Source organism: Panthera uncia (genome assembly GCF_023721935.1).
Source record: "Panthera uncia isolate 11264 chromosome C1 unlocalized genomic scaffold, Puncia_PCG_1.0 HiC_scaffold_3, whole genome shotgun sequence".
NCBI classification, from domain to species: Eukaryota; Metazoa; Chordata; class Mammalia; order Carnivora; family Felidae; genus Panthera; species Panthera uncia.
Window position 1 is genome coordinate 17,955,843 of NW_026057584.1, and position 19,175 is coordinate 17,975,017.

Sequence of the window (19,175 nt, forward strand, 5' to 3'; positions counted from 1 at the left end):
TCGTAGCCTCTGGACAATCTCATGCTAGGAGGGACTTCTTCCACATTCAAATCTGTCACAGTGTCACCCAAATAAAGCCTGTGTAGACCTGCCCCCTCCTGATCATCTTTTTCCTCAATCAGCCCCCAAATCCCCCAAATTCTCCACAACCAGGGTCTCAAGGAGTGAAGTCAATACACGCATGGCCTAAACCTACCATGATACGAGTCTAGGAAGCAGCAAATACTGAGTCCAACAGGCAGCAGCCACAGGCTCAGAAGACCACTCCACAGCTAGATCCTTACAAGAGATTATACCAGGGGAGGCTCCAACCTCCCTAGAGGCAGGGCCAGCAAATGCCAGGCTGAATGTCAGGACTCCAGACAAGTAGAGAACTGTGCAAGGAGGGAAAACAAAGAAGAATCCACGCATCATGGTTGGGAGAATGGGGGGCTCACGCTCTTCCTCAGAGGTACAGTGGTTACAGCCAAGGCTAGGGCAAAGCTGGGGCCTGATGTCTGCCTCACCACCAGATATTGTTACATATCAGGCACTTAGAGAGAGTCTTTGGGATGGCAGGATGATAGTGCTGCAGATGGTGATGATGGTGGTGATGGTGATGGTGGTGATGATGATAATGGTGGTGGTGGTGGTGATGGTGGTGATGATGATGATGGTGGTGGTGGTGGTGGTGCTGGTAGTGATGATGGTGGTGATGATAATGGTGGTGGTGGTGGTGATGGTGGTGATGATAATGGTGGTGGTGGTGGTGGTGGTGGTGATGGTGGTGATGATGATGATGGTGGTGGTGGTGGTGGTGGTGGTGGTGATGATGGTGGTGATGATGATGGTGGTGGTGGTGGTGATGGTGGTGATGATAATGGTGGTGGTGGTGGTGGTGGTGGTGATGGTGGTGATGATGATGATGGTGGTGGTGGTGGTAATGGTGGTGATGATGATGGTGGTGATGGTGATGGTGGTGATGATGATAATGGCGGTGGTGGTGGTGGTGATGGTGGTGATGACAATGGTGGTGGTGGTGGTGGTGGTGGTGGTGATGATGGTGATGGTGGTGGTGGTGGTGATGGTGGTGATGATAATGGTGGTGGTGGTGGTGGTGGTGGTGGTGGTGGTGATGATGATGGTGGTGGTGGTGGTGGTGCTGGTAGTGATGGTGGTGGTGATGGTGGTGGTGGTGATGATAATGCCGGTGATGATCATGACGGTGATTATGGCAATCATAATAATGATGATGGCGATCCTTATGATGATGCTGATAATCACGGTGATGATGCTGATGGTCATGGTGATGAACACAATGGTAATAATGGTGACGGTGATGATGGTCCTGATGGAGATGATAATGGTAACTAACAGGTATTAAGCAGGCATTGACTTCCCAGGCATTGCGTTCAGCACTTAACACGTATTATTTAATTTAATCCTCACGGCAACCCTGTCAGGCTGTTTTCCTTCCATTTCACATATGAAAAAACTGAGTCTCGGAGAGGTTAAGAAAATTGTGCAAAAAAATGTTGGAATCAGAACTCAACCCCAGGCAGCATTCCCCAGCTCCATACTCTTCTCCCAAACTATCACAGAAAAACAGAAAAGGCAAAATTTGTTCCATGTCCCATTTTAAAAGTTTCCAAAACCACACAGTCTCCCAGGAAAGAAAAAGACGGGCACCTGGGAGGCTCAGTCGGTTGGGCGTCTGACTTCCACTCGGGTCATGATCTCATGGTTGGTGGGTTCATGCCCCGCATCGGGCTCTGCACTGACAGCTCAGAGCCTGGAGCCTGCTTGGGATTCTGTGTCTCCCTCTCTCTCTACCCCTCCCCCACTTGCACTCTGTCTCTCTCTGTCTCTTGAAAATAAATAAATGTTTTAAAAAAAGAAAAAGAAACACCAAATATACAACACACGAAGGTGCTTCTAACATTAAAGAGGCTTAAAGCTAAGAACGTGTATCTCCATGACCCCTGAACATCCAGGGTGCAAAATGAACATTTCAGTCCCCTGTGCAGATGTGCAGGCTGTTGGAAGGCAGGACTGTTGCTTCTACGCTGTGGGCAACACACAGAGTAGGGCTGTATAAAAAGCATGGCATCATTTCATATAAAAGAAGAGCATTAGGAATTAATCCACCCAGGAATAACAAGTTAAAAACATGCATTTTGAAAAGGCACACACAGCCCGTGACAGCATCAACCAACCTGTCAGAAGTATAAATGGATAGAAAATTCTACCTTTCCATTAATGGCAGGGTACTTTGTTTTACTTTCAAATGCCTCAAAAAACAACCTGCTCAAGGTGGGTGGTGAGTTATGTTTTGTACCCTCTGGGAAACTGGAAACTCAGGAAAGACACTCATGGTTTCACAAAACAGTTCCTGGTGAAAGCCAAGTAAGAATGCAAAGGCCAACAAAACCTAGCCCTGAACCAGAGGTTTGTGCCTCTCTCTGTGATCTGGAAAGATGAAAGGAAAGGCCTCCTTTATAAAAAGCCCAGTGCAACTATAAGAAGTTGACATCAACCTGCAATGTAATTAAGACACAGTTCTATTCATTCCTATCATCATGCATTTTCTCATGTCCATCTTACTCAACTACATTAGAAGCTCCCTGAAGCCAGGGATTATATGACTCATGGCTCTAATTTCCCCTCTAGCGACCAGTGCAGAAGCTATGCAGCATGGCCCCCAGTTGATCTAGCAATGAACGTCTTACACCCACACTGGAGGCTCCTCAGTTCACTTGGAGCCAAAGATTATCATTATTGAGTCTGCTCACTGTTCTCATATTGAGCGGATAACTGCAAACTAAATCATAATTTCCCTTAGCAACAATCTTGTGATCGGGAGTTCCGTTGCTAATCAAGAATTCAGCATCAAATCAATCATAAATATGACTACAATCCTTTAAATAGAATCCACAATCACTTTAAAAAGTAAAATTATTCTCCAAGTAGGAGAACTTTCAAGCTTGGGAAGACCTGACAGGTTGCTTCCGTCAACTCCCTTTGCTCCCCACACGCAGAAGTGGAAGCCCTGGAATGGTGAGCCACACAAAGCCACCCAATGGGTGAGGGGCAGAGTCAGAATTTGACTTCCAGTCTGTGGGGTTTTCTTCACAACACCCTACTGTGCCACCTTGGGAATCTTATAAGATTGGCATGAATGTATCATCTTCATTCATTTAATGAGAGGCCCCAACGTACCCATTTCAAAAGTCCAATGCTACTATATCATAATCAAAATTCCCCAAAGTGGTCTTCCTAATGTTCATCTCACCAAATGTTAGCATGTGCTGTGCCAGAGACTCACTCGTGATTTTAGACTTTACTCCCACCCTTCTGCACTGAATTATGGAAAATCTAGGACCCCCCAAACTACATTTTGCAGATCCCCTTGCCAATGGGCTTCCAGTTCAATTCTGCATGAGGGAATGTGAAGGAATGGAAGGTGATTCAAAGATGGGAGGGTGCATTCATTTTCTACTGCTGCCATAACAATTTACCACCAACTCAGTGGTTTAAAACAATACTCATTGGGGTGCCTGGGTGGCTCAGTCAGTTTAGCATCCAACTCTTGATTTCAGCTCAGGTCATGATCTCACAGTTTGTGAGTTCAACACCACGTCGGGCTTTGTGCTAACAGCTCAGATTCTGCTTGGGATTCTCTCTCTCTCCCTCTCTCTCATCCCCTCCCCTACCTCCCTCTCTCAAAAAAAATAAATAAATAACTTTTAAAAATATAAAACAACCTCATTTTTAATCTCATCGTTCTGCAGGTCAGAAAACCAAAGGCAGTGATGACAGATTGAATCCTCCCATGCTTCAACTTTCTCTGACTTCTCATTCTGGCTTCCTCTTCTACTTTTAAGGGTTCATGAGATCACACAGGGTCTGTGTGGTAACCCAGGATAAGCTTCCTGTCGTAAGGTCAGCTGATTAGTAACCTTGGTTATATCTGTAAAGTCCCTTTCACCATGTGATGTGACAGACTCACAGGCTTGACACCAAGAGTTAGAGATCTTGGGGAGCAGAATTCTGCCTATCACAGAGGGCTACATCCTCCAGGAAACAGCTGTGGGCTCCAAGGTCCTTGCACAGATCCAGCTGTCACAGCTCAAGCCACTTGCATCATCCTGGTTCCTATCTCCCCAGTGTCCCCACCACCTGCTGTGTCCCACCATGCCCTATGCCCCGTTGGCAGTCTCAGCATCCTGTGGGTTACCCCTAGGGTTGCAGAAGCAAGTGTGCCCCACGTTGTGATAACACCACATCTACACTTTCGGGTTGCAGCTACTCCCTACAGCTGTGAATCTCTGGGTCACAATACCTTTTAAGCTTTTCCAGCTCACCCAGAACTTTTTCAACTAGATCTATATAGTCGATCCTCTCTGAATTATCTAGCTTATTTTCAGCTTCTTGAGTAGACTCTGACTGGTGGAGGTGCCATACCACAAAAGGGCCCCGTGACCATGGGACACACAAACTACATCTCCCAGACTCCCTTGCCAATGTGCTCACCCACAGGTAAGCAGTGTTCCTCCCTGCAGCTCTTCTCAGAGCATTGACTATGTGAATGGGCATTGTGAATACCCAAGAAGGGGACCTAGCACACAGCATCACTGTTTCTCAAACAGTTTTTACCAAGGAATCCTTGTTTTATAAAGCATCTTTCGCACCTAGAGCTTGTGGAACGTTAAGAAACACTGGAATAGTTAAGACCTTCTTGAGTTATCATGTTAGCTCTAATCAGCACTACATCCCTGATTAACAAAAATTATATTTTCCAGATTAGGCTAGCATTTGGAGTCGATCTTGGATGCCTTAACGCTGATAGGTTAAGTTTGTTTTCTCCATCAGTTTCCTGTAGGCCACCTTTCTCCAGGCATCGAAAGTCACTCCAAAATGTAAATGAGAAAGTCATTCTCAAAATCCGCCTTTGGTGAAGAGAACTCACAGGTGAAGGCCAGGTTTCCTTCCAGCTCTTGGCTTTAGGAGTGTCAACCGTGAGTGTGTGTAAAGCAGGCTTCCTTTTCCTTCCTGTTCTTGCTTCTCCTGATGTTGTTTTTCTCCTGCTTCTGCTCCCCACCCACCTCCACCGCTTCCCTCGCCTGCCTCCCGCACCCCAAGAATAGCCGAGGTACCTGGTATCAAAGACGATCCCAAAGGAGAAACAGAACAGAGAAGGAGCCGCAAAAGGCCCTACAACAGAACAAGGGTTAAGTGATCTACTCCCGCTTTGATGAATTCTCATACAGTCATTAAAAATGATAATTACGATGACTTTGCTACAACATGGAAAAAATGCTTATGATATAATTAATGCTAAGTGGAAAAATGCAGAACACAAAATGATAGCTACACTATGATTACGATTATTTAAATTATATGTTCGCAGGGACAAAAACTGGAAGGGATCACGGAAAAAATAAAAACCATTTAATTTGTCAGGGATGACAGTGGTAATATGGGTGCATTTTTCTCTTTATATTCGGCTAATGGTTCTGTAACACTGAGCAAGTTTTGAAAAACTAAAATAAAAACCAGACTTAAGAATGTGTGGAAGTGAGACAGGAGAGGCCGTCATTCTTGTTTGCCTGAGGGTGAGAAAGGAGGAAGCGTCTGGATAGGAATAGTCAACCTGTTTTTTATATCAAAATGCAACTTGATTTCTTGCTGGTTAGAAAACAGATTACCATGTTCCTAAGCAAACACCTAGGCCTGCTTGGGAAAGCCGACTCTATGTTACTAAGGATTGGGGCTCTAATGTAAAGGGTGATTCCATCCTCCCTAAATGGGCCTTGAAGGTCACTGTGGAAGGAAAATAACAAGAAGAGAACAGGCTTCCTGCCAAGTAGGGCTAGGCACTGAGAACCGGGAAGAAGGACTGGCAGAAAGGAACCTGAATGGGACCCAATCATGCAAGGTCACATTCCAGAAGGTTATCAAAGAAGGTCTGCAGCAAGGAGATGCCATGGGAAGGATTGCACCTGCACCCATGGGTCCCAAGGATCTCACCAGTCGACTATCCCAAACTCGTGTTGGGGGCCACTCATCCACCTGCTCTGAGAGAGCCCACCTATGGTGGTCCAGCTGTGGTGTGAGTGTCACAGTGCACTTCCTGAGCCTGGGGCCTTAGGATCTGTGGACTTTACTAGTCAGTGGAAGGGCCCCTGGGCCACACTGAACATATAGAACATTCGGAGCTGGGCAGAGGGGAGCACAGGCTGGATAAGGTAGAGTGAGAGTTGGATGCACTTCTGGTCAGGGAGGCAGGGTGAACCTGTAACAGTGAGCAGGGCTCCTCTAACTAAACTTTGGAGAACAAGGCAGCCTAAAGAAACATGTCTGGAAACACCCTGTGGGGCAGGGTAGTTCTCCGAAGCCAGACAGTGGGAAGGGAGGGCGAGAGAAGAGGGCTTGCTCCAGGCCTGTGGAAGCCTGGCCAAGGGGACAAGTGTGCTGGTAGGCCCTAGGAGCAAGAATTCTGTGACAGCCAGCAGAGCACGAGCCAGAACCTGAGAATATGCTACCTTACGTGGCAAGAGGGACTTTGCAGATTGATTAAGGTTAGAGACCCCAAAATGGGGAAATTATCTGATGAGCCCGATGCAATCACAAGTGTCCTTAAGAGAGTGAAGCAGAAAGGTCAGAGTCAGAGGATGTGTGACAACAGAAGCAAAAGTCAGGGTGATGTGAGGCCATAGGACAAGGAATTTGGGCAGCCTCTAGAAGCTGGGGAAGGCAAGGAAACAGGTTCTCCCCTAAAGCCTTTAGAAAGAAGGCAGCCCACTAATATATTGAGTTTAGCCCAGGAGGACTGATTTTGGACTTCTGACCTCCAGAACTGTAAGATAACAAATTTGTGTTGTATGAAGCCACTATGTTCATGGGGTTTTGTTACAGCAACAACAGGAGACTAATACACAGCAGTTAAAAACAAAAGCTCCAGGGAAAAAAAAAAAACAGGTAGTGGTCTCTGAACTCCAGCTCCTACTAGTCCTGGCAGTTGGGGGACACTTGGTAATGTTAGATAATAATTTACACAGAGAACATAGACTTCCAGGCAGCACTCAGCTTGTCAGACATTTGTTCCCACCTGATACAAGTAAAAACACATTGAGTCCTTAGTGTGTGTGTGTGTGTGTGTGTGTGTGTGTATACATATATGCATATATATATACACACATAGATATATATACCAGACCTTGCATGACGTGCCTGACGTATGCTACATCAATGAATTCTCAGAAAATCTCAATGATGTGGGTTCAATTGGCATCACCATTTTACAGATGTGGAAACTGAGGCTCAGGCAGGTGAAGTCATGTATCAAAAAAGGGGAACTGGGATTTGAACATGGGCTGCCTGACTACAGGGCCTGAGCACTGAGCCACTGTATGATGCTGTGTCATGAAAAGAAAAGGACATTCACTCCACTCTGTGGGGCAGAGAGAACATATATCCTGTGCTGCTCTCCTGAATTGACTACCTGGGGATGTCTGTACGGTAGCAAGCGCACACGCAAAGGACTGCCTTTCTAGAACTACAAACCATGAGCTCCGTACAGCCTAGACAAGACATTCTCCTGGGCCTTAAAGACTAACTGTAATGATCTAAATGTCCAAGAATTTAAGGGATTGATTGATTAAATCATGGTTCATTGATGCAATAAAATACTAGGCAGCTTTTTTTAAAGATGATGTAGATGATGTGGATCTGTATGTATTGACATGGAGGGATGTTCCTAATACATCATGAAGTCTAAAAAGCAAGTCACTAAATAGTACACACAGCATGAGCACACATACACACAGAGAGGAAAAGTCTAGAAATACATATACAGAAGGCATTAACAGTAATTATCTCTGTGTGTAAGGCATAAGAATACAGGTGATTTAGTTTCTTTCTTCCTGCTTGCTTATCTTTTTTGTAAATTTTCCACAATAAAAAGAAATTGTTGGGATAATGCTTAAACGTGAGGAAAATGAACCTTACTAATGGCAAGCAAAAACGTGCAATGATAAAAAATGCTATGAAGTACCTACTTCCTAGCGACCAAGTCTTGATACGTTTATATAAATTTGAATCTCCCTACCAGTCAGTGTTGACTAAGGACTGCAGTCCCCATTGTTTTAGATTTTTTTGTAACTGAGGCTCAGAGAGATTAATTTGCCCCCAAAGCCACCCAAACTGGAGCCATCGGACTGGGACTTAACCCAGATCTGTGCAGTTCCAAATCAGGCGTTCTCTCCACTATGTGACTCTAATCTTTTACCACCAGTACCATGAGATTTCCAGACAAGCAGAAAAATAGCAGAAATCCATGTGGACCAGAGGGTGTGGAGGGAAGAAATGAGGATAGGCAAGGGCAAGAGTGTGTTACTCACTACTCCTGTACTTTGGAGTAGGTCTCCCAACCTTGGCACACTGACATTTGGGGCACAATAATTCTTCGTTGTAGGAGGAGCAGGGAACAGTCTGTGCAATGCAGGATGGTTAACAATATCCCTGGCCTTTGCCCACTAGATGTAGCAATCTGTGACAACAAAAATGTCTCCAGACACACCACCAAATATCCCCTGAAGGCCAAATCAACCCTTGGTGAAGAACACTGCCCTGGAGAATTGCTACCACCAGAATGATATCGGGGTGGGTCCAGCACGTCATTTGTTATTTACCATATATATTCACGCCTCAATGAAACATACAGTTCATGCCACTAATCTGTCCTTCTCAAGGAATCCTTCAGCCCTTACATATTTTGAGATTTGATAGCTCCTTCGGGCGTCATTAAAGACAAATGTCCGAATTGGTGAGCCCCAAGTGACATCTGTGGCCATTATCCTGATCTCCAGAAGGAACAGGAAGTTGAGGTGCACCCCTTCAAGAATGGCTCTGCAATGGGCCTTCTTTCTGCCACCCTCTTGTGGGGGTTCATCCATGCCCCTGCACTCCCTAAATTAAAAGTTAAGGGAAGCTGGTTTTCTCTTGTAAATACCAAGCTGTGCAGTCATTACAAGCTTGCTTGGAGATAATCAGGGCTGACACTCGCTGTACGTGCAGGGTTTATTGGAGACCACCCACAAAGTTGCCTCGACGCAAAATGACACTACTAAGTAATCTAATCCCAAAATGTAGATTTCATTCCAACAAATTGCACACAAGTGGTCTCCTGCTGGTTTAACTGTTGCCTGGAAAGGCAAGCCCAACTGTATCGGTGACAAGTATGTTAGCATAAAGCATCCAAACCGTAAACAGAGAATGCAAATGCCATGTCTGGGACCGTAAACACTGAATGTCACAGAGAGAAATGAAGTCCTTTTCTAGTGAATTAAAATATAATTAGAAGATAGGGTAGAATACATCACTTTTGTCCTAACTCATTCCTCCCTTTGAATCAAAGAACAAAAAATAGAACAAAAAGATGAAGAAATTAAGTATTTTTCTCTTTGCATCAAAGACTCTTGCAAATCCTGCAGAGCCATATGTTCTGAGATGAACCAAAATTTGAGGGAGCTACCACCCTGGCTTTATCCTCACACAGCAAGTGGGTATCTGCAGCTCCAAAACACACAGTCCCCAACCCCCAAAAAAGGGCATATAGTTTACCCCACACTGCCACCCCCCAAAAATTAAATACATAATAAAAAATTGATGACAACTAAGGTTTGTTTTTTTAAGTCTCAGAGAATGGAACATGAGTCCAGTGTGAGCCAATAATTTACTAAGGTTGCCTGAAAGGCTGATAACTATCTTAGGATGCCTTAATAGAGTTTGCTGATCAGGTAAAAGGAATTGACAGTCCTGGGATCAGGTGATCTGACTGCATGTGGAGAATAGGTGTTCTCAGATTGACACGAAGATAGACATCTGCGATGTTTGGCCCCTTGGCATACACTCAACTGTTTAGGTAGTAGCACACCACGATGAGGCGCCATCTTTGAGTAGTGAGCTGACCCGGGTGCTGAATGAGAGAGGGACAGCTGACTGCATCCTAACACATCACCCTGAAGGCGAGAACTGGGTTTTATCTCCCTTCTGTCTCCCCCACCCCTGCACTAAAAACTAGTTAGGCACCTTGTGGGTATTCAACAAATGCCTGATGGATTTTCAGAGAAATCCTCACTGAAGCTTTATCTCTCCATTAAAAAGCCAAGCAGAAAAACAATGTGTATGCCATTTAGATCAGTGGTTTCCAAATGATGAGTCACAACCAATTAATAGTTTGTTAAATCAGTGTCATAAGTCTATATAATCAGTTATTTCTTTAATGAAAAAAAATCTTCAGGGTGCCCCTCTCCTGCTTGGTAGAACCCCATTGGCAACCCCTGAAATCCAACTCTCTCCGCCTGTTCTGTACTACATCCCACAGCTGAACACGGCTGGAGAAAATCATACAACCAACACCCACTCGTCTTAATGTAATTCATTTCCATGACCTCATCTGGGTCCTCATGCTGCCTGGCCATCACGCCTCATTCCCTCATTCATGCACCTGCCACCCTCCTGGATGAACATCCCTCACCCTCCAGCCCATCCTCTCCCTCCTCGCTCTAAGTTGCGAACCTCACTGTCTACCTCTTGGAGAAAACAGAAACTTTCAGAAAAGAACTGCCACAGTCTCCCACCTCCACTTCGATACACCTACCAGCATCTGCCCCATAAATACTGCCATCCTCCCCTTACTATGGATGGACCATCCTGCTCCAAGAGAAGGCCAGCCCCTCCACTTGCACCCTAGGTCCCACTCGAGGACATCGTTTCAACAACCCTCGCCTCTCTCTCCTACACCATCACACAATTTTCCTTCTCTGCTGGATTATTCCCATTGGCATGTTATTGCCACCTTTAAAAAAGAAAAGACCTACACGAGGTTATTTTCAACTGTATCTCAAGAAAGCTGAAAAAGTAAATTGTAAAAACCTTTAGGGGCTCCTGGGTGGCCCAGTCGGTTAAGTGTCCAACTTCGGCTCAGGTCATGATCTCGCAGTTCACGGGTCCAAACCCTACATCGGGCTCTGTGCTGACAGCTCAGAGCCTGGAGCCTGCTTCAGATTCTGTGTCTCCCTCTCTCTGTGTCTCTCTGTCTCTCTCTCTCAAAAATAAATAAACATTAAAATTTTTTTTTAATTTTAAAAACCCTCTTCACTCTATTTTCCCTCTAATTACCACCCCATTTCTCTTCCCCTTATATAATAAAACTATAGAATAAAACTCCTTGTAAGAATTGTCAGTGCTCCTTTGCCAAATCCTCTCCTCTTGTTCTCTTTTATACTCCCTCCAGTCAGATGGTGACCCCCATCACCCCATCAAATTGCCCTTGTCAAAGTCAACAGTGACATCTATGCAGCTAAATCAAGGCCCAGTGCCCCTCCTACATATCACTGGACATGCTGCCCCCTTCCTCCTATCTGGAACACGTTGCTCACTTGGTTTTCAGGCCATGACTCTTTTCTAGTTTTCCTCCTATCTCATAGTCATTCCTTCTCATTCTCCCTCAAGTGCTCCTCCTGATCTTCCCCACCTCCTCATACTAGAGGGCACAGGGCTGGCCACCGGGGACTCTTCTCTACATGCCCTACTCTCTTGGTGATCGCATTCAGTCACGGCCTTCACAGGATTCTTCCAGGCCCTCATCAGTCCTTCCCCCTCCCACATGAGGGTTACAGAGATGCCACTTGTTTGTGGCTCATTGAATAGATGTCATTGATATGGACAATCTGTTTATTAGGAACTGTTACATCCAACTAATCATTTCATTCAGAAACGACCAACTAACCCTCATCCTGGAATCCTTTTGACTAATTCAAGTCAGGTGTGATCCCATGACCTCCAGGTGAGCAGTGGGGTATCCAATTTGCCACCCTGGAGCCATCCATCCCTCTGGCTTTAGAGTCCTGGTATTCCATGATACTCCCTTCCCTGACAAATCCCTTGTCACCCAACCCCATGCAGGTGCACGCCTCAAATCTGTAGCTGCAGCAGCTCCTGCTGGTATCGGTGCAGCTGTTTCCTTTCATGAACCTCTTTTGTGCACTGACATATCTGAAAAAAAAGAGGGGGAGCATATTGAATTTCAGGAGATGAACCAGCTGGTTTAAGACAGACAAGGAAGAAAACGATGACTTGGTCACTTTTTCTCAATTTTCATGAGAATATAGTTCCAGGAATCCAGGTCCATGCAGGGAGTTGCACAGTGTTAATCTTGCCCCTGAGATACGGATTAAGAAGATTCTGCCCATAATGATGCATGCTTTTCAAATATCCTTCCAAGCCTGGAATGTAGAGACCGTTCAGGAGCTCAGAATCTGAACACTGTCACTATAGCCCACTCTGGTTTCAAATTCACTTTGCGTTCTTTCTTGTATTTTTTATTTTTTCCAGGTGTGGAGATTGGTTAAGTGGCCACAACATACTCCTACTTAACATCAGTGCCATTTGAGGACTCAGCTAAATTGGCACTGGGGCCAATATTCGACTTTTTTGACCTTGTAATTGCAAATATGGAGCTGTTTGTTTTCTCAGAAGTGTCTAAAACATGTGAGACAGGTATAAAGTTTCCACATAAGCCAACCTCTTTGTTTGGGTCTGATCTAAACAAACTGCTTCCTGCAGCTGGGCCAAGAATATTCCTTCCAGTCCTATCTTTTTGAGCAGGCCCAAGCTTGGAGACTTCCAAGATGGAATTCTGCCATGACTCGTATGTGGCAAAATCTTAAACCAACACTTCTCAGTGCCAGAAAAATAGCAACATAGCCCAGGAAGAAATCAAAGCTGCATTCCTATTAAACAAAAAAATTATTAACATGATACAAAAAGAAAGACCATTTTGTTAATGATCAAATATACAGGCTTCAGCCAATTAAAGCTTTGAAGCAAATAACCATAGCTAGAATCCCTCACTGGAGCTAATCATTATAGCAAATGACATTTGAAATCTTTTTTTTTTTTTCCTCCTAACTATAAGAATTAAAAGTTAAAACAAGTTGCCAGCACAGCATGTGGTCTGAGCTCAAAGTGCACTTGCTCCAAATTGCAGAGCCTTTGACTCAAATGGGACAAGACCCTCTTCTGCCCAAATTAGCTAAACAGAATTTGCAGTGAAACTCCCTAATGTCTGCTAGCGAGAAGAACTGCGTCCTGGCAACCTGCAGGGAGGGGAGTCACGTGCTGGACTAAAGCAAGCTCCAAACAACCAAGCCTGGTGCTTGGCATTCCTTTGTCCAGCCGGCCCAGTGGGTCAACAAGAACCAAGAGAGCAAGGCTTCTGTGAGCCAGTTAGCTCTCCTCCAGTTTGCAGTCCAAGATTGCACCTTACACTTGGTCATCGATCTTAAAATGCAAGCCCCTTCTTGGGGCACCTGGATGGCTCAGTAGGTTAAGCATCCAACTCTTGATTTCAGCTCAGGTCGTGATCTCATGGTTCATGAGATCAAGCCCTTTGCCTGGCTCTGCACTGACAGTGGGGAGCCTACTTAGGATTCTCTCTCTCTCTGCCCCCCCAAAATAAATAAATAAACATTTAAAACAATGTAAGCCCCTTCTCTCTGTAGAGCAACCAGCCCGTGGAGGGTGAGGGGAAAAGTTCTCCACCTTTGCTAAAACAGCTCAGAGGTTTTAACTACTGATCAGGAGCTCAGCATCATCAAATAGTGAAAGAAGAGAACACTACCATGGATTCTAGATTGGTTAAATAAAATATGGAGTAAACATCCCATTCAAGAGAGACCCCATTTTTCAACGCAGTAGGGATGTCTTTTGTACCTAACAATGATTCATGTTTAATGGCACAGTAAACCCTTGCATTTTTATAGGGCTTTACAATTTATAAATCACTTTCACACATACTAATGCTTTTTTAATCCTATTAGATAGCAAGGCAGATATTTTACCCCACCTCACAGATTTAAAAAAGAAGAAACAGGAGCTCAAAGAGATCGCGTATTTGCCCAAAGTCATGCTAAGAAGCAATTAGAGAAACATCCAGGTCCAATCCCAGGTGCTTGCCTCTATACACAGTGGATTTTGACACCTGCCCCTGGAGAAATATCAAAAAGTTCAAAGTCGCAACTCTGATCAATCTCATGTGTGCAGATGAAATGAAGGGGAAGAAATATGGATTTTTCTCTCCCTGGCCCCACCACTGCCCCAACCAAGCACAACTGTGTCCATAAGACCATGACCAAAAGCAGTAAGTAGCCCACTGCACTGGCTCTTCTCACCAGCCATCTCAGTTTATTACTAACTAAATCCTTCTTGCTACCCATCCTTCCTCACTCCACTGCCACATATACTTCCTGGAGTACAAGCCCCTGAGGGCAGGGTCTGGGCCATTCTTGCCTTGTGATGGTCTGCTGTGCACCACAGAGTTCATTTCACTTACCAACTGCCTATTATATATCTGCTCCTCATCATTTTGGAAAAATACGAGCTTATCCCGAGGTAGAGCTAGGAGCATCGAATGGACCGCGTTGCTTCCTCACTAATCACCATCTACTAGATTCCCCTGTTCATGCTCCTCTGAGAAAACATAAGATATGGGACCACATGACAAAGACGGTGGTCTACATCCAGGCACAGCCTCCAAGCCTTGAAAATACCTATTATTTTATACCTGAAGGATTTTACTCACACAATAGCCTTTGCTACTGACACTAACAGGATATAAAGAGAACAAGTCTTAGACCTCACTCCAGGGGTAAACGAAGAGAGATTTCTCATCTCTAAGGCAGTGCCATGACTTGCACCAGCAGCATAGCACCCGTTCAGAATTCTGAAAGACTACGGGTGAACCAAATGCATAGGTATAAGCCGCAAACCAGGAGTGAATGGAATAAGGACTATTAGGAGAGGCTATCAAAGTAGGAATGGGAAATATGTCACACCAGGCAGTCTCTTCTTTGACCTATTTATAGCAGACATCATCAATGGACACAGCAGGGATCTGTGTGTCCTGCCAGGGACCTGACCTATCAGGGATCTGACCCTCCCAAATACCACAGTTCACATGGCCATCACCATTCAGGTAGGATCAGCAAGCAAGATGTCACCTATTTGCCATCCTTGTGTTTAAGACCTTGCTGCAAATCAGCATTTCACATGTTAGCCCTCAGTCATGGTGCTTCCTCATGCCCCTCTGATTCCAAGACTCCTGCTATTAGATTAACAATCCAATTCTGGGGGGTCTGGGTGGCTCAGTCAATTGAGCGACTGAGTCTTGGTCTCAGTTCAGGTCATGTGTTGCTGGGGTCATGGGATCAAGCCCCATGTTGGGCACTGAGTGTAGAGCCTACTTAGGATTCTCTCTCTGTCTCCCTCTGCCCCTCTCCTCCACTTGTTCTCTCTCTCTCTCTCCCTAAAATAAATAAAAATTTTCAAAAATGAACAATCCAATTCTGATGATCTGAATTCTTGACCTCAGCTCTTGGTTGTTCTTTGCCCTTTCCCCCACACCGATGCTCAGCCCCCGACCTCTGGCCAGGGGTTCTGACCAAGGCCTGGTGACCTGCCTCTACTCCTAATTCTTGTCCCCCAACACACATCTTGTTCTCATCTCTTCCTCCCCCCCCCCCCCCCCATTCACCATTGAGACTCAGCAGAAAGGACCCTGACCAGGTCTAGATTCCCTTCTCTGACTGCATAACAACAGCCCAAGATCACTGAATAACTGAGATAAGCATGGCAGAAGCGGGGAAATTCCAGACTAGGAAAGGAGAAGGGGAGAAGCTAGCTCATGGTTCACAAAATCTCCCTCAGTTATGGAGTTTATCTGAAGGTTGGGCCCTTCAGAGAAAGTGAAAGATTCCAGTTCTGGCTTTTTTTCTGCTTTATGGTCAAGTTTCTGCCTTCGAGGTAAAGAGCAGATGTTTCCTAAGCTCCCAGGGATTTGTCGGCCTTGTTCACACCTTCAGCAGACAGTTCATTGCAGGTTTAATTTATATGGTTCTATTTCACTGGTGGGACAATAACTCGCGCTCCATCTTGAATCACAAAATGGCGGCGTGCAGGAAAGCCAGACTTGCCTCCCCAAACCTCTCGCTGCTCACCTCCCTACTCCCCAGCCTCCCTTCCATCGCATTCCCCCGTGTTCTCTGAATCCAAACGATACAGCCCATCCCACATTGGCGACGTGCTGCCAAGGAGGCTCCCTGTCAGAGGAGATGTCCCTGGAGAACACTGATGGGTCGGGAAGCCTGCCTGTGGGGTTCAAAGCCCAGTTCTGTCTGCAATTCACCAGCCAAATGGCTCCCCTCTCTGGGCCTCAGTTTCTTCATCTGTAACCTGAGGGGGAGTTGGGCTCAATGACATTGTATTAAACTCAAGTTTCTCATCTGTGAAAGGGAGGCTTTGGACCTCCGCGCGGGTTGTGCCCTCAGACTTCCCACAATGCCCCGCTACTACTCCCCTGCTATTGAGGCTTAACCAGCAGAGGGAGAATCATTCCCAGCTGCTGGCAGCCTAATCCGGCTGCCTTGCGGGGAGTTTTGTTATGCCTATTTCACAGTGGGTCGTGTCAAGTCAACATGTATTTCTTAAGTGCCTCTGACAAGCCCAGAAAGAGGGCGGAGCCCTCTGGGGCCTCAGTGACTTCATCTGTGAAATGAAAGGCTTACGCTGGCTGAGCTTCTGAGGTGCCTCCCAGCTCTTAAGTCTTGAGAGTCAAGATTCCACTGGGGGAGGGAGGTCCCACCCTGGGGTTGCCAACCTCCAGCCCCACCTCTGATGTGGCCCAGGTCCAGCTCCTTTCAAGCCTGTTGCACCTGGGACCACACGTGGGCAGTGCAACCCTAAATGCAGCTAATAACCCATTCGGAGGCAAGGTAGTGCACGCGTCACAAACAGAGTCATCCCCCACCCTGTCTCCTTGGCTGAGTCTTGTCCTTGCCCCCTCCCCAGCCCGCAGCTCTCTGGGCTACTTTAGAGAGAAGGGGAGGGGCAGATGCTTGTCTAGATGGTGTGATTTGAAGAAAGTCCCCACCACCCCCACAAACTATCTCTCACAGACCTGCCTGAAACCCTCATCATAGGCACTCAGTTTCTTTGCATTCAAGCATCTTGCTTCCAGAAGTTTCCTGTTAAATGTGCACAGAAAAGGAGCATGTACTCAGCCTTGGACTTGTTTTCCCAATGCTACCCTCTTGCCAGCTCCCATTCACCAGCTCCCATTGCCACTCTCCAGCCGCCCAAAAACATCTGATAAACACAAGAAGAACTTACCCTCACAAAAAGAGGCACGAAACCCAAATTTACGAAGGAAAAACTGAATAGGAATGAGGAGTAAAGAGGCATGCTGTCTGGCTTCCACCCTGACTTATGTCCTCAACAGCTAACAGAAGAAACAGGACTGGAGAAGGAATTAGTTGAAGAAGAGAAGGGTAGGGGATAATGTAATCGTGATTTTCAAACCCACTGTGTTATTAGGGTTTTGAAGGAATTAAAGTTCTCACTTTGGAGAGTCACAAAGCCCCATCACTGTTTGACTTGGCTCTGTGCGCCTCTTCTTAGATTACTGCACGTGTTTACTATTTAAATTTGAATGAATAAAAATTAATTTTGAGTGGATAAATTTTGAGGGATAAGTGTAGATGCACAGATGGAAACCACAGATATACCGAATTAGGATTCGCTCTCTGCCCTCCCCGTGGAAGCCAGAAGAAACAGTGGCTTCACCCTCCATGGAGCAGGATTTAAGCCATGTGGGAGACTTCCCTGAAGAGTGGGTTGTTGAATCTGAAAGAGTGAGTTAAAGGAGATTGTGAGGGCATTTCCTTTTTTCTGTAAATATTTTTAAAACAGAACCAGTTCCCATTTGTTATGGATGGAATTCTGCCCCCCCCCCACCCCCAAAGTTCACATATTGAAGTCTTAGCCAATATGACTGTATTTGGAGAAAGGGCCTAGAAGACGGTAACTAAGTTTAAATGAGTTCATAAGGTGGGGCCCTAATCTTACAGTGTCCTTATAAGAAGAGGAAGGAGGGGTGCCTGGGTGGTTCAGTTGGTTAAGCATCTGACTCTTGGTTTTGGCTCAGGTCATGATCTTACGGTTCTTGAGTTCAAGTCCTACTTTGGGGTCTGCACTGACAGTGTGGAGACTACTTGGGATTCTCTGTCTCTCTCTCTGCCCCTCCCCTGCTCACTCTCTATCTCTCTATCTCTCTCAAAATAAATAAATAAGCATTAAAAAGAAGAAGAGGAGGAGGAGGAGGAGGAGGAGGAGGAGGAGGAGGAGGAGTGAGAAGGCAGCCATCCAGAAGCCAAAGGGAGAGGTCTCACTAGAAACCAGATTTCCCATAACCTTGATCTTGGACTTCTAGCCTCCAGAACTGGAAGAAAATAAATGTCTACTGTGTAAGCCACCCAGTCTGTGGCCCCCTCATTATGGCAGCCTGAGCTGACTAATACGTTTCTGCCTGAGGGAGGGAGATAAAACGGGTCGTTAACAAATGGGGATTAACTACTTTTCTAGGCACTGGGTTTGTGGCAGTAAATATGACAACATCTCCAGCTGGGAGGGGCAGCCTCCTCACAATACCTCTAGCCTGTGGGTTCTAGAATCCACATGGCTTTTTCTAACATGCAGCCTCTGGGACTGTGTAGCTGTACCTTCCCCAGAGTGGTTAGGAACAGTGCTTATCGTCTGGGTGAGGAAGCCAGTGAGCGAACTACTCTCCTCTCCCTCTAGACTGTTGCCTCAGCAATGCCAGGAGTCCAGGTGTAATGCCATGGAGTCCAGATTTGACCTGTCAAGAAATAAGAGGATGATGCTGTGGGGAAATCAGAAGCAGCCATTGTTCCTCACAAACAAACCTGAGGAGAGCAGACAGCCCGGGTGGGTCTGCAGACCTAGAATGGCTTCTGGAGCCAAAAAGAACCAGTGGAGAGTCTGATGCCTTAGGGTAGAGACAATGTCAGGGGACAGTTACCCTCAGGAAGCCAGAGGAGACAGGAAGAGGAAAATGGGGGATTTTAAAAGGAAATTGGGCTAGTGTGGGCTTAAAGAAAGGAATCAGACTGTGCTTGAAAGCTGGGACAACTTGCCTGTCTTTTCAACAAACTCTGGTTAAAATTAAGAGCAGAAATCTGCACTTGATAAAAAACTTTCGTCTCAACACTTTTGAAGAAGGAGCAGAAGGAAGTCAGGCTATTTGTGTCTCTTTTTTTTTTCTGGTAAATATTTGT